The sequence below is a fragment of the Zootermopsis nevadensis genome, unplaced genomic scaffold, assembly GCF_977971745.1.
Source record: "Zootermopsis nevadensis isolate Lab colony 2312 unplaced genomic scaffold, Znev_1.0 Znev_ptg000010l, whole genome shotgun sequence".
Classification (NCBI taxonomy): Eukaryota; Metazoa; Arthropoda; class Insecta; order Blattodea; family Termopsidae; genus Zootermopsis; species Zootermopsis nevadensis.
In genome coordinates, this window is record NW_028259142.1 from 12,243,137 (window position 1) to 12,258,935 (window position 15,799).

Sequence of the window (15,799 nt, forward strand, 5' to 3'; positions counted from 1 at the left end):
CAATTCATTTATTAAAGTGCTTGACAACAGCCAAAAAGGTTAATAACAGCCAAGCACTAACAACAATACAAATCTTGCAATACAAAAGCAAACAAACAATGAACTGAATACATAAAGTACAATATTAATTTATTGCAAAATAATTAATAAGTAAAAAACTAAATGTTATAGATAAGTAAAGTAATAATTAAACTAAAAACAGTTCAATTTTGGACAAACAACATACACAATAAAATGTTATACTCAATAAACAATAAAAACAATGATTATTGTTTAAAAACCTGACTGACATCAGTAAGCAAAACACGGTCTTTGTTAAAGATGTCGATGCTCCTACAGACTGCATTGGCAGCAGAAACACATCTGGCAGAGGGACTAGCCTTGAAATTACATTGTACAGTAAAGGTAGAGTAGTCTCCGATAGACCTAGTGGGTATGCAGAGACTAACTGTATCAAAAACAGATGAGCAACTAATTTTGCCTTTAAAAACATTAACGAGGAAAAGAGCATCCAAAAGCCTCCTCCTTAAATACAACGATAAGAAATTTAATCTGACTAATATATCATCATAATTATAGGCACAAACGCCATTAAAGAATCTAGTGTAACACAGAGCTACAAATTTCCTTTGAATCCTTTCAAGTCTAAAGGAGTCAGTATTAGTAATAGAGTTCCAAACAACGGATGCAATTCATTTATTGAATAATATTTCACAAGTAAATGGGCTAAATACGATATATAAGTAATATAATTCAATTAATTATTCGGTTTTTGTCCGTCTAATCACAATTCATATATAAATTTACAATTAAGATAATTAAAATATCATTTTATGTTTCTCATCGAACAATCGATTTGCAATTGGAACATCTTTTTACAACATGTTTCGGTTTCTATATAAACCATCTTCAGGTGTAAAAGTTAAAATTATAAACTTAAAACTTAATTACAATTTCTGATATGCAACATTTTGGTAATGTTCACTTCCAGATTCATTTTTATATTGGAGTGAATGTTTTTTGATGTTCTACATCGGCCTGTAATACAAATGATTTAAAGAAATATTAATGAATATGAAAGAATATAGAAACAAAATAATATATTGGAAAGTAAAATTGAACATACCAAAGATGAGAGTGTAGATACATCTTAATGTGTCTGGAAGCACTAACGTATCTGAACAGATGTGGCTCACTACTGATGCGGTTGCTTGTAGGGAAGGTAAGTGAAAGGTGGTTGTTGGGGGTGGGGTCAAGCTTCTGAAGGGCATTAAAGATGGGGTTATTAAGGTAAATATTATTATCGTTTAAGCAAATTTTTTGTTTAAATGTTTGCTGTATATGATATTTTTCTATTGCGTATGATGATGATACGCCAAACACATTCTGAATACCGGACATGCATATAGCACAATAACAGAAACAATGGACATTCTAAAAATAGTACAAAATAAAAGACATAGAGACACAATAGAAAAATATCACATACAGCAAACATTTAAACAAAAAATTTGCCTAAACGATAATAATATTTACCTTAATAACCCCATCTTTAATGCCCTTCAGAAGCTTGACCCCACCCCCAACAACCACCTTTCACTTACCTTCCCTACAAGCAACCGCATCAGTAGTGAGCCACATCTGTTCAGATACGTTAGTGCTTCCAGACACATTAAGATGTATCTACACTCTCATCTTTGGTATGTTCAATTTTACTTTCCAATATATTATTTTGTTTCTATATTCTTTCATATTCATTAATATTTCTTTAAATAATTTGTATTACAGGCCGATGTAGAACATCAAAAAACATTCACTCCAATATAAAAATGAATCTGGAAGTGAACATCACCAAAATGTTGAATATCAGAAATTGTAATTAAGTTTTAAGTTTATAATTTTAACTTTTACACCTATGATTAGACGGACAAAAACCGAATAATTAATTAAATTTCACAATATGACGCAACTATATCATCTTATAATATAATTCAATTAAATAATACTAAGTGAAAACATTAAACAATAAAAAACAGAAATAATTCAATAATAATAATAATAATAATAATAATAAATTTATCAGGTATTTAAAACATACTTCGGCGTTTGTTTGCTTTGATATATATTTGGTTTCGCTCAAAGAACCCTGAGTATTTTCAGTAATAGCTCTAGATTTCAAAAATTAAAAAATTACAAGTTTTGTTACCATTAGGCCGCTTTTAGAAATAATTCTTATATGGATAACGTAAACATTAAAATAACGTATTATGTACTCTAATATTTGTATTGAAGATTGCTGTTTTCTGGGTTGATGCTCCGTTTAGTTTGATGATTATACATCGCCCTTATGATGGAGGTAGCAAGTACGTCTGAAACGTTGGTGGATATCTACCAGACTACACGGCGCAACAACCCAGAAGACAGCCATCTTCAGACGCACCGTCGTGAAAACCTCAAATCCTACAATATTTGTATTGGTTAAGTTGATCGGTATGGCAAAGGAATAAAGTATAAGAATACGAAAGAAATCATTCCACGTTAAACTTAAACGGGTCTTTTCAAGTAGTTATAATTATTTATCGTGCTACTGGTTGTAGTTCGAGTCGCCATGTGTTGAACCTATTGCAAGAAATAATTTTCTGATGACACAAAATTCTTCTCAATATATACATTGTCTCGCAACAGACATGACTAGGCTCTGGGAGTGTATTATAAGCCACAGGTCATCTGAAGGAAAATAATATTATAATAATAGTTCAGGTGTTCTAAAATATCTTGTCACCTGTACGATATAAAAGTAGGCTGGTTACCACCCGAATTATGTGTGTAGTGAAGTTAATAAAAAATTAAATCAAAAAATTTGTTTACGCGATTGTTTTGGTGATATGCCTGGAATTTTTAATAATGTGTAATGGAGTTTTACTAAATAGTACGCTCCATAATAATTGATGGATGCCGTCTGGGTCGTTGAAGCAGCATAATAGCTGCATGGTGCAACAACCCAGAAGACCACAATATTAATACTATACGGGATTCGAGGGTCACAACTCTGTTGGTCTCCAGGGTTAAAATGTCGTGGGGCTTTTAGGTAAATACGTTTCGGAGGAACAGACTGCCTCCATCGCCACCCGACTTTGTAAGACGACTGTAAGGCTACACGGCCTTATAGTCCTGAAACAAATATCGACATAAATAATGTTAATTAAAAGAAGGAAAGGAATTGTGATATTGTCTATAGAATTGAAATTAGTTTAGATTAAACTCAGAAATTATGGTAATTACTTCAGTCTCTTAAGCGGATGTCTAGGACCAAGTGAATGTGTCAGAAGGGTAAAACTAAAGCTGTCCTACTATATGCCATGGAGGCGCTTTGGGGGAGAGGTATTATAGCTCCTACTCATTCTTAACTTCAGGTCTGATAAGTACGTTGATGAAGAGAGTGATAAGCATTAGAATCTCCGTATTTATTTCTTGTAATCAGAGTCACTACTCTAAGGCAAATATTTAGACTCTATACAAATAAAGTAACTCAAGGGTGGAGAAAATTGTTCCTGTGATGAGATTATTATACTTACATCGTATTGTGTGGCCAAAAGAGCATGTAGTGAGCGGAGCATGTGGCAAACCTCGGAAGGATGAGAAATGAATATATTTTAATCTGAAACCTTTAACGGAAGAGATAGGTTTGAAGAAATGGACCTAGATCTGAGGATGATTTTAAAATGGATGTTAAATGAATATAAATTGAAAATATGTAGTGGATTTATCTGGCTTCGGATACGGTGTAGTGGCGGGCTGTTGTGAACGCGGTAATGTAGCCTCGCTTTCAAATTAGTGAGTGACTGAGCGACTGCTAGGTTGTACAAACTCTGCTACATGAAGTAACTTGGTTAGGGTCATAGCTACTAGCATTCCAGATGCATTTCTTCTTAATCATAAGAAGAATATGTCTCAATGGTAATTTATTTTGCATGGTGAATAATGGTTACGTTATGTCTACACTGTCATATTCCGAGCGCTGTTTTAAAAGTATTTGATAGTACAATTGTGAATGCGAACAGAAGGTAGGCCTCAGTCGTCTGATGAAACATAAGTTTCCTTTCGAGCTTAGCAGGCGGTCAATGAATGGTCTCAGTCCTGAGTAAAACAGATGCAAACCACACAATCTCATTCTATTTCATTTCCCATTTCTGTTGATGAAAATAGATTTAACCCACGGGTATCACGAATCAAGTCCAACTTTTAACTTGTCCTGAAAACGTTCAATAAAAACCAGAAATTAAAACAGTAGGAACGTCTCTCTCTTAGCCGCGTTTTAAGTATCTTTTATTCCACAAGACAAATATTAAAAAGAGAGAAAAACGTAAATTCCTTTCAGACTTGAGGTCCACGTCGATGATGAAGATTTTAACGTTGGTCTTTTGGGTAATAACTCCGTTATTAAGTACGTACTGCCCCGATATTCAAACCCGTTGGTATCAATCAAGAAGTCCACATGGCTTTACTACCCAGAGCGCAAATATCGACAAATGCATTTGTAATTCCGACTCTGAGCTTATTGTCTCTAAAAAAACCCCGAACGTACTGAATGGCACAGAATCCATTAAAGATTTATTAAAACTTGCTTGTGTTATAACTGAGTTTATGCAGAAATGACTTCGGCCACGCGTGCCTACGTAAAATTAATTTGGTATGAAATACAGTGCGAGTTACTCGTAGTTGTGGAAGTGTGCATCTAGAACTCCGCCAGGTCTCGTAAAACGAGGAGGCAAACGAAAAGAGCTTGTGCTATTAATGAATCTCACACTGCCTAATCGAAACAATGTCTGTTAAGTTAGTACAAGGAATTAAAAGACATATAAGCAGAAAGGTTAATACTTTACGTATATTGCTAGAAACAATTTACAAAAAAATGTTTATGGCGAAGACTGTAAAATTGTGTAATTTGTGAACTAAATTATATTGAAGTAATAAGTAAATAGCAACTACCGTAATTGATATAATTTTAACAGTGAGACATGTTTGTATTGTAATATGCCAGGAATGTTTGAGGTTTTTGGGATAGTTTTTAAATTTGAAATCCTGACAGAAAAACGTAAATTTTGTATTTTACCACCGTTTCATAAATATAGGCATGTTGGCGAATATTTAAAATTAATTTATATTTTACTGTTTATATTAAATAACGTATGAAACATAAAATGAAATAAGACCAATTAAATACTGCCCATTATACTAAATATTTAGTGAGAATCGATTAGGCAGGTCAGGAAAGCCCCAAAAGGGGTGCTGTACGGGAAACTCCGAGCGTCGGGTGGAGTAGGAATATGTAACAAATGAGTGTATAAAGGTCAGACTGATTCATAACCTTTGAACGGAGAATTTAATATTCATAAGAAGAAACAAGGTTTTGCAAAATGTTCCAGTAATATTTATGTGCATAACTCCCCTAACACCAAATAATTCACTTTGAAAATGACCAAAATATTCTGCTAGAGTAATGACTAGGCTTCATAGGTTCTGTTGTAGTTATTACTGTACAGTTTCTCAGTCCTTAGTTAGAAACCGCCATGACTGCAGTTCATTATGTAGCTGGTAGTTCGTTAATATCGACATACAACTAAGCTCACGAGAGAAACTTCTTATCTTCAAAAACTATAACTAAAGAAAAATTCCGAAATTTTGTATTCCTATTTGTAAGTCAGGTACAGTCTGTATAAAACGCGGAAGAAAAGAAATTTATGTAAACGTTCACATATGTAAGATTATATGTTAGATCATTCCTCAGACTTTGGAGAGAGAGTGTCTTCGAAACTTTGGCATTTGTTTCGATATTGAAACTGACGATTGGCCAATAAAATTTTATTTCAAACGTTTACATGTTTTTTCACTTTCGCATTTTGAGAACTTTGAATCGAGAAAGCCATGTGTCATTTATTTTGAGCTCATCTGTTGTCTGTATTTTGTATAAACGACGTTTTAAGAGTCTGTTCTCTGTGAGATATGGTGGCTACATAACATTAGGTTCTATCGATTTTATTTTAGGTTATTTCACAACCCCAAGGAATGCCTATTAAAGATTCTTCTTCCATTTGTGTACATATGAAATAATTGAAGAACGGATGAACGGATTTTAATGAAATTTCATATTGGACTGTTGTAGGAAGAATTATACAGCAGTTTCAGTTTTCGTCTAGATCGAACAAATTTAAAGACCATTTTTCGTAAATAATTTATTTCTATCCGGGAATTGTTTTCCATGCCGTCATATCAATGTTTATTCTACTGGCTAACTTATTATAATAGATGACTGTTAAGACTGTTAATTGTAAATACAGTAAACTCATGGTCATTCAGTTGCGAAGTAGGAAAAAATCTCTGTAGTACGCATACAACTACTCCAGAACAAATTTTTATTAAATTTGATACTGAGAACTTAGGATCTACACATTTCAGTTTTGGATAATATGAGACTATCTTCAGATACGTTTAATTCCTTTCTTCGTGTATTTGTTATGTAGATTTAAACTTTCTTGACTAGATTAGGTTTCCTATGTTTCTGATTACAGATACACTATGAAAAGACTTAATAAGTTATCACATATTAGACGTGCTCGAGAATTTGTTTACTGAACTATTCATACTTTCTGCTGAACAGCGCCTCTATGAGAATAAATTTAACAGGAAAAATAACATAAATAACAATAGACCTAATTGTATTGCATCAACCTGTCATCATCACTATAATGTTTATGAAACAGCTGTTACATTTAGCCGCGTCATACTTTGTAAAATACTAGACCTATTTAAGGTTCATTTTAATAAGGGCCTTGATTAAACCGTGACTACGCATGGGTTTTCATTTTTACTCTGTTAAACTTTCCGTATAAATCCTACCCTACATATCGCTACTAATGAGTTTCCAGGCACGAAGAGAACATCAGATCTGTATTAAATGTTAGAATTTGATACATGCAAATTTTGTACATATATGATTAAGCTTATTTGGTATCGATAATGTAGAATATGTATACTTAATACAACACTGCGGCCACAGAAATTAGCAGGAAGGGGAAACTTTGTTGTTCTTTGCGCTAAGAGAATGTCGTTACATTATCTCTGGTAGGCGCCACGCACAAAATAGAAGCTGCTAAGTAAGAAGGATGCTGGAGAGGAATACTAAGAGCTGAAAATTAGGCAGCCCAAGAGTATAGGGGTAGAATCACCCCACAATGGCTTTTAAATCTTCCTTGGAGCTCCGCTTTCATGGTGTTAGTACCGAAACATCCAATAAGGGTGGAGGAGAATATAGAAAAAGCAATATTTTTTAGTTAACAAAGTTTTCGTGACGGGATGTGTAGAAAAGCCATTTTTCCGCATTTTAAAGTACAACACATTTAATGTACCGTATAGTGTGTTCATAAAAGAAAAAATACATCCCATAAAAGACAGTTCGACAAATCTTCCGTCAGGGTATTTGTTCTTCGTAAGATTGATTATTTTTGCTACCAACATCGATTTGTATGGTTGACTGCAAAACTTTCTTTATAATCTGGATTAATGAGTTTTTTGGATTTTTTTCAATCGTCTGGTATTATAAAATTAAACCTTTCACTTCAGAATATTGCAATTCAACACACTGGCAAGGTATTTTATTAAAAACGTAGGTCAGTATTGTGTTTAGGATAGCAAAAGAAAGGAAAAAGTGAAAATCATAAGATTTTAACATTCGCTATAGAAAAGTCACGAAATATGGACGGTGTTATATCAAGTAATAAAAAAACACAATTTAAATATATTTTATATGTCACGTTAACCTCACTTTATTTTCGTATGTACGTATATTAATTTTGGTAATCCTATGCAAATGTAATAGAAACGTTACAACACTTCCCGGCATATTTTTTGTAGAATAAGGTTTTGATGATGGCACTGCTACGCCGAAACATGTATGCTTATAATACTGAAATGTTATATTAATAATAATATATTTTAAAACAAAGTGTTGTATTTGACGGGCAATAATACGCCTTACTAATAGGAAATGGAAAGCGACGTTGCAACACATCTGCTACTAAGTCTTGCCATTGGACATAATTCTGAGGCACTTTCATCCGCTTACAGCTCGAACCATCTTCTTGCAGTTGTGTTGCTCTTGAAAAGCTGACATTCACTCATCTAGTCAATAAATCCCTGCCTTTTATGGAACCAAAATTGTCATTACCGTGTTCACAAGGGTACGTTATCAGCCGTTGTTCTAAGACAGACTAATCTATTCAGTTTACATCTTCCCACTATATTTAATGCATATATATTTTAATATTATACCCTCTCCTCCCATTTATGTCTAGTGTTTTACGTGGTATCTTCTGTTTAACTTTCCAACCAAAACTGTATACGCATTTATCATGCTTTCCTTCATTAGATTGTGCTAAAATATGGATGGGATAGTAACAGCGAGGGACACGAAGGACTCACGCCATTGCCGTGTACCCGATACAATTTCTGATATTTTATGTAGTGTCTGTGTGGTATAAAGTTTTTTTTTTGAAAGTGTGTGTACGGAAAAAGTCTACTAATTTCGCAGAAAAATAAATGTTTTGTAATCCGACTGTAATTTTCCATTTATATGCTGTGTATAGTTAAAAAATATAAACATTGAAACATTTAATTTAGAGAAGTAGTGAATAAAATAGGAGCATGGAAATACCGAAATTAAAATTTACGTCACAAAATATGAGTAAGAAAATTAGCAAAGCAGTAATCTTTAAAGGGTTACGCGCATTACAAAATAACGTAAACACTTACCTTATCCATTAATAACTTATCCTACTTTCAGAGAGATTCTAAATAAATGGCAATATCATACGTGCTGCTAAGTTTTCACTGAAAATTTATTCTGTAGAAACAGAAGAAGTAAGTTTTACGAGGGAGCTATAGGTAGACTAGAATAGAAACCTATTAACGAATGAAGCGGGTTTTTTTCGAAATTATTCAAATAATGTAAGCATGAAGTTTTCTAGTACAGAACTAAGCTTATCTACAACACTAAAAACACATTAATCTCTGAAATTCTTGTTTTTATATCGCTTTATGTAATTCGAATACTTAGGGTACGTCATCGCACTTTCTAGTATGAGATCGTCTTTACTTCGAATCTAGTTCTGTAATGTAAATCACTCATGTGAGCCCTCTGCTGTGTCCTGCCCCGTTTTCCACATTTATGACGAGTCAGGATGAAGTCACATGCACAAATCGAGAATCTGTGTCTATATTATAGCCTTTATTGCAGCCTAAGTTAGAAACCTCCGCCTTATATCATACATTTTTCCTTCTTTTACGCCATGAACCTAGAAATTTCCATCCACGGGGATTATATACTGTCGAATGAGATATGAGAAGATGATTATGAAACGGAGAGAAACATAAGTAAAAGGGACGTAGGGAAGGAAGAAGCAAAGGAAGAGGAAGAACAAATAAAAGAATAAACAATCAAAAGGAGAAAGTAAAACAGCGTCTGTCTGTCTGTCAAAAAAAACAATTATTCATTCAGGCACTAGCCCGTAATCCGCCTGGAAATATCAAGGAAAATATCAACGAAAATGTAAGCCAAGATGTTCGATTTAAGACCCTAGTCAAACTGGGTATCTTCAGAATGCGAACGAAAATGGTTGTTACCTCCGACAATCAACTCGCAAGGCTGTACGGGGTTCACGCTCAACATAAACGCAAGAAATGTTCCACGTTAGAAATCTTCCAGTTTATAACAATTTGGGATAATTGTGTATCATCCATTTTCTGCAAGCGACCTGTGCTTTGTTTTCTCCAGTCGACTGACTTCTTTAGTCACATTAAATATGCCTCAGTTTCCTGTAGACAAACTATCTCATGCCGTCTCTTTCTACGCCATATACAGCGTGCCTACTTGGAATAACGTAAACCTTGAACAGCTGATCAAGAAATTACTCGCCTTTTATTCGAAGCTGAATTTCATTACCGTGGTCACAAGAGACCGCTATAGGTCACTGTTCTAAGACAGATACATTCCACAAACTTCGATTCTGTTTTCTCAAAGTCTATTTTAACATCATTCTCCCATCTACACGTAGGTCTTGAAATTTTAGGTCTTCCGACCAATATTGTGTAGGCTTTTATCTCTCCCATCCTTGCTACAAGCCTAAAAAATTACATTGTCTTTGATGTATTTGACAATCCCATAATATGTGGTCAATATTACAAATTACGTCTATATTAGACGCATTTTATTAGACTGTTATGTCTTTCTTTAGAAGGTGTGGCTGATTTACAAAGTTCAGAAAGCTAAATTCTGGGAGTTCTTTTTCTTTTTTGTTTAGTTTGAAAAGGACCTCCCCTCCCTCCCCCCCCCCACTTGCCAGACTGCCAGCACTTAGCTTCTTAATGTTCTTCACACCCATCAATCATTATAACCAGGGTCATAATCGGTCCTCTGCCCTGAGAGGAATTCTAGCGGTTTATATATGATAAAGACCTTTGCTCCAGAGGTATTCTGAAGGTGCCGGTATCCGGAAGAGAAGCTCTTTTAAAACAACTAAAGCCAACAGTTTACCGTAAGTCAGTATTTCGTGCTTTTAAAGCCAAGGATTTTACCCCCTTTCCTCTGAAAAGATAAACTAAAAACACCTCTTTGGTAGGACAAACCGAAGGTTCAACACCGCTGTTAATAAATATGCTATAATCATTAAATACGATCTAAAGTGTGTTCTAGCCACCCTCCAACCGAACATCATGTTTCCATAAGACAGTTCTTAACGTTATTCTCCCATCATCTTCTCTATTTTCCAATTGTGTATTTTCCAACAGACTTAGTTATCAAATTTTTGTATGTATTTTTTGACACCCCTATCCTATGTAGACACCAAAACCATAATAGTATCCTTTATTTTCTAAACTCTACTGGGTTTACATATTTTCGTTCATATCAGTTCTTTTAACACAGAAGAACATACAGTCCACAGATCACGAGAAAAATCCTGCTGTGGGATGTCGTTTCTGGTGCGGTGCGGGGGAATGTTACTTATCAGCTGGACTAGAGGGCTGCTATTGGTGGGAAGTGTGATACGTCAGAGTTTTACGCTACTACACAGACTGAAAACATCAAGCAGTTACGAGTAGCGTGTAGTGAGTGCACCTCTAATGTGTTCTGCGGGTGTTGCGATAATATTCTAGATTAAATCGCTGTGCCGCTGTGAGGTAATCTTAAAGCTGTACCCATTAGAACACATGAAAGCCTGTAGTCTGTTGTTCGTTCAGTGGTTGTGGAACGAATGCTTTTAGGATCGGTCGTTACTCACCGCGAAATCTTGCTCATGCGCGTATATCGAATTCATAGCAGGGATTTTCTCCTGATCTGTGGACTGTAGTTTTATGATGTACGAAAACGAAATATTCGTGTGAAAATTTGGATTTAAAATGGGAGATTAACAAGAGATTGAAGATCATTTCTCTTTGTGTAGCTTCGTAATTTGTACTCGTCACCAAAAGGTACTAGTGTTCAAATCAAACCTCCCAAACCGGAGTACACTATTTCACTTTTGTTAAAGACAATAAGAGGCAAGAGACATTGGCGTAACATGGAAAGAGGACTGGGTATTAACCCCCACACCCATGTCCTTAATGACATGTTTTTACCTACAGAAAACGACAGATTTCTTCAAGTTTAAGCTCCCAGAGATGCCAAAAATAAATTAAAGATACTTAATATCAATTACGTTTAGACTTTCAATTAAAATAACAGACCTACTGATTTAGATTGGGCTAATGTTTATTGTGGAAACCCTCCCATTACACAGTTCTAATTATTGCACTGAGGCATCGGGTTTGTATGACAGAACATTTGCCACAGTCTCATCACGTAGCTTGATTTCAGTAGCTCATATGTCAAAAGCGGATTTCCAACAAAGTATGTTGGCATGTTTTAGTCATATCAACAAATTATAGGCCTACCTGCACTATCAAACCGACACGTACCACTGACAGAAGAAAATAATTGTATGGTGATTGGAAACAATAGAAGAACGTCATGAATGATGTATGGGGGCACAGTTATCTGAATTACGAGCAATTATGTTGAAAGGTATCGTGGAACATTTTCAGAAAGCACCTTTTATTTTCTACATCAGAACTTCGTTTTGTCCTTAACAGAGTAGGGTTTATTCAACTTTTCGATACGATCTCAAATTCAATACAAAAGAACCTCTCAGAACGATGCAAGATAGGAGTTTGGACATCAGTCATTTTAAAACTTGAAACCTCACATTGTTAAGGATATCCGCCATTTTTCTCGGAAAAAATTAATTTAAGTAGAAGCACGCATGCAGACGAAAGAGGCAAGCAGTCAGACAATCCGTCGTATGTAGGCCATGTTCGTCATGGAGAGATGGTAACGTTTAGATTACATACACGCCTTCGCGTTTGTTTCTACCAACCAACCAACCGGAATCGTCCTAAACCGGAACTTAGTGGTTAGCATCTTGCATGGTTAACTACGTCACTTCCTCCCACTTTTGTGATGTGTACGCCTTCTTTATGGAGTCAGCACTGCAAATGTTGCCTGCTCCTTCCCACTAAACCCACTGTTCAGGCACGCATGTTTCATGTCGACCAATCACTGACGTCCAACCAGCTTAATTGCACTTTGTAGTCATGCTACATTCAACGGTTATGGTTCGGAGTTCGCGACTTGCTGGGATTCTTTATCGTTGTTTAAATAAACCTTTAAAGTATCAAGACAGATCTCTTATCACATTCAATAAAATCTTCAGGGTTCTGATGTGACTCACATCAGAACCCTGATGATGGGGACAGAGTTGGTTCCCGAAACGTCGGTTTACGACGGTAACCAGTTGACGCGGCTGGTTGCCCGAGAAGATCTTATTGATTGTACTTTCCGCGAAAGTCTCAAATCCTATCTCTTATCACTTTGTTTCCTGAAAGAATCTATCTCCTCGCTCTGTTGTCACGGACAGATAGACTTATCACGTACATAGATAGATTTTAATTAAACTTTGTACGAAAATAATTTAGTTTGAGTCCACTCTGTACTCGTAAACTGTTATCCAAATTTTATTTACCAGTAGGGCGCTTTTAATTTTGGAAAGACACTAGCGCCATTTGATGTACTCTGAAATTTTCTGTTACGATAAAGTAATCAAACATATTTTGTCTAGACGACGAGTATACTAACCTGAGGACGTGACAACACGAAATTATTGTCCAATTATATTATAGGCCTATTTGTTTTATCTGGATTTAGTACCAGCTTATTGGAAGTTCACCATTTATTCATATGACAGGGAACTGTGTTTGATTTTGCACAGAAATCAACAACATTTTTGATAGAAATTATGACTTGTGAAATCAGCAAATATGATTTCTATTAAGGTTAATATTGTTGGAGGAAGGTCATTTATGAACTAAATGAATTATGAATATAAGATTTAAAAATTCTCACGGTTGCGAGTATGAAGATGGCTGTCTTCTGGGTTTTTGCGCAGTTTTTCGATGAGTGACTCTTCACCCTGATGATGGAGGCAGCAGCGCCTCCGAAATATCGGTGAACATCTACCAGACTACACAGCGCAACAACCCAGAAGGCAGCCATCTTTAGTTGTGTATTTTTACCGCCTGTAAATAAGCAGATGTTTAATTCCAATTGGATTTAATAACCAGGACATCTAATATGAATCTAATAACATTTTAAAGGTTACAACACTACAAATGATTAAACATTGCTTCAAACTCATGAGTAGGCTCGTCCCTCCAACAGAATCAAAACAAAACTTTTAGTTATCAAAGATAAACTGATATTGTATCCTGATGCAGGCAGTAAGTGGGATTCTCAGGCTGTACATTCCGACAGTAGCGTTTCATTCAACCCTACCATAGGCCTCTTATATTTACATAGTAACTTATCTTGAATCAATAAACGTCTTATAGTTTCTATCAAATCTTGATCTGATATAGAACTTCTACATGAAGTTGTCATTTATAGTCTTGCCCGAACGGCTGTTTGGAAAGATGACAGCTCCAGAAATAAGCCCAGTAGCCAGCAGACGTCTGGTTTAGAAACGTAGGTTGTAAAGAACTATCCAGAAATATCGCCACGTCACACTATTGTAATGTCAATCAAAACCACGCCTTCTGATGACAATGAAATAGCAGCACAAGATCGGACTCAATTTAAGCACAACTCTTATTTTCTTATCGACGGAGCAGCTCAGTCAGTATAGTAGACTGGACTGTCAGGGTTTAGAGGATTTTTCCTCTAGTCTCTGCTTCCAGACCGGCTCTGGGGCCCACCCAGCCTCCTCTCCAATGGCTACCGGGGGTAAAGGGCGACCGAGGCGCTGACCATTCGCCCTATCTAGTGCCGATGTTAAGAAAGAGTAGGAACTGTACTTTCACCCCCCTCCAAGTGCCTACATGGCGTGTAGCGGGACAGCTTTACTTTTGTATCTAACTTACGTAGCCTATATCACGTCGAATGGAATGGTGATTCTTAATGATCAGATCGAAAGGATATGTATGGAAGTAAGCACAGCATGAAGTTACTATCACATATTTCTCCCAGAAGGTCTGAGGAAAACTTCAGCCAGGATAACCAGTGTCAAAGTCGAGAGTCGAGCCGGAAATCTCCTACGTACGAGTATAAATGCTGGCCAATGGTTCGCGACGTATGGTAAGCTTTGTAGGTCAGGCTTATATGGCAACAGATGCGATGGAAAGGTGGTTATGAACAGTAAAACGGCTGTCGTAAAGTAATTGAAGGTCTTCTAGTTATTCTATCATAGATGGAGTCTATTTTAAAGCAGATGGTAAGGAGAATATATGAATCAAAAAGAGAATACCAGAAAATGTTTTATGATTATTTTCATGAATAATACTCTTCACAAAACATTATTAGCATGATGACATGAGTGGGACATGTAGCACATGTGAGGCAGATCAGGGCTTTTAGCCTCAGGCTGAGGCTGAAGACCCTGAAGATGTGTTTCTCCGAAACGTTGGTATCATCCTACGGTTATACAGGGCGTCACAAACCAGACGTCCTACACGGTCATCCTCGCCGCCTTGAGCACCTCAAATCTCACTCTGTAACTTGTTTTCGGTTACATGGGAGCATAATTTTGCTTCTTGTCCGTTTTAGTGTATTTTAAAACGTCTGTTTCGTAATGCATTTCCATATTTACAGAAATGCTGATTTGTTCCCCCGCAAGAAGGCGGATCAATGTCCGTGTTGCCCGGTTTAATATTCTGTACAGCTGAGGTCACTTGTGGGATGGTACGACAACCTAACGCCCTCTTGTGGTTAGTTATTCATACGAATTAACTTGTTGCAGCCTTCTGTCTATCTTACGGTGCTGTACATTCATTTTGACACACGAACTGAATTACCAATGAAGGGGGAAAACCCACGAGTTAGCGAAGTTTTCAGGCAGTTTACAGATTTAATGGTGATTGGTCCTTTTGAATTGTTGATAGGCCCTATTCAACTAATCAAGAAATTCCAGGATTAAGATCAGGGAATTTCTTGAAACCAGAAGGTTTTAAATGCAGTTTGTTTTACACCCAGTTAGGCTAGGCTAGGTTAGGTTCTCGTGCCATAAAACTGTCGTAAATCTGTAAAGAAATGTCTGTTAGGATTTAGAACAGTTGTGTTCTTATCCGAAATAACTGGATAATCGTCAATCAATCAAGTAATATGCTCATATTTTTATTTAGCGCTAATTTCTAAAAGATTAAATTTACTGCTATGTAT

At 35.9% G+C, this 15,799-nt stretch overlaps 2 protein-coding genes across 3 annotated transcripts in view; one reads left to right on the plus strand and one right to left on the minus strand.

The window, feature by feature from the left end:
* LOC110828487 (uncharacterized) overlaps positions 1–15,799 on the plus strand; it is a 226,568-nt gene that overhangs the window by 158,925 nt on the left and 51,844 nt on the right. The window lies entirely within an intron of this gene.
* The window catches only part of LOC110828486 (toll-like receptor Tollo), a 76,493-nt gene that overhangs the window by 2,652 nt on the left and 58,042 nt on the right, over positions 1–15,799 (minus strand). The gene's annotated exons all lie outside the window — the stretch shown is intronic.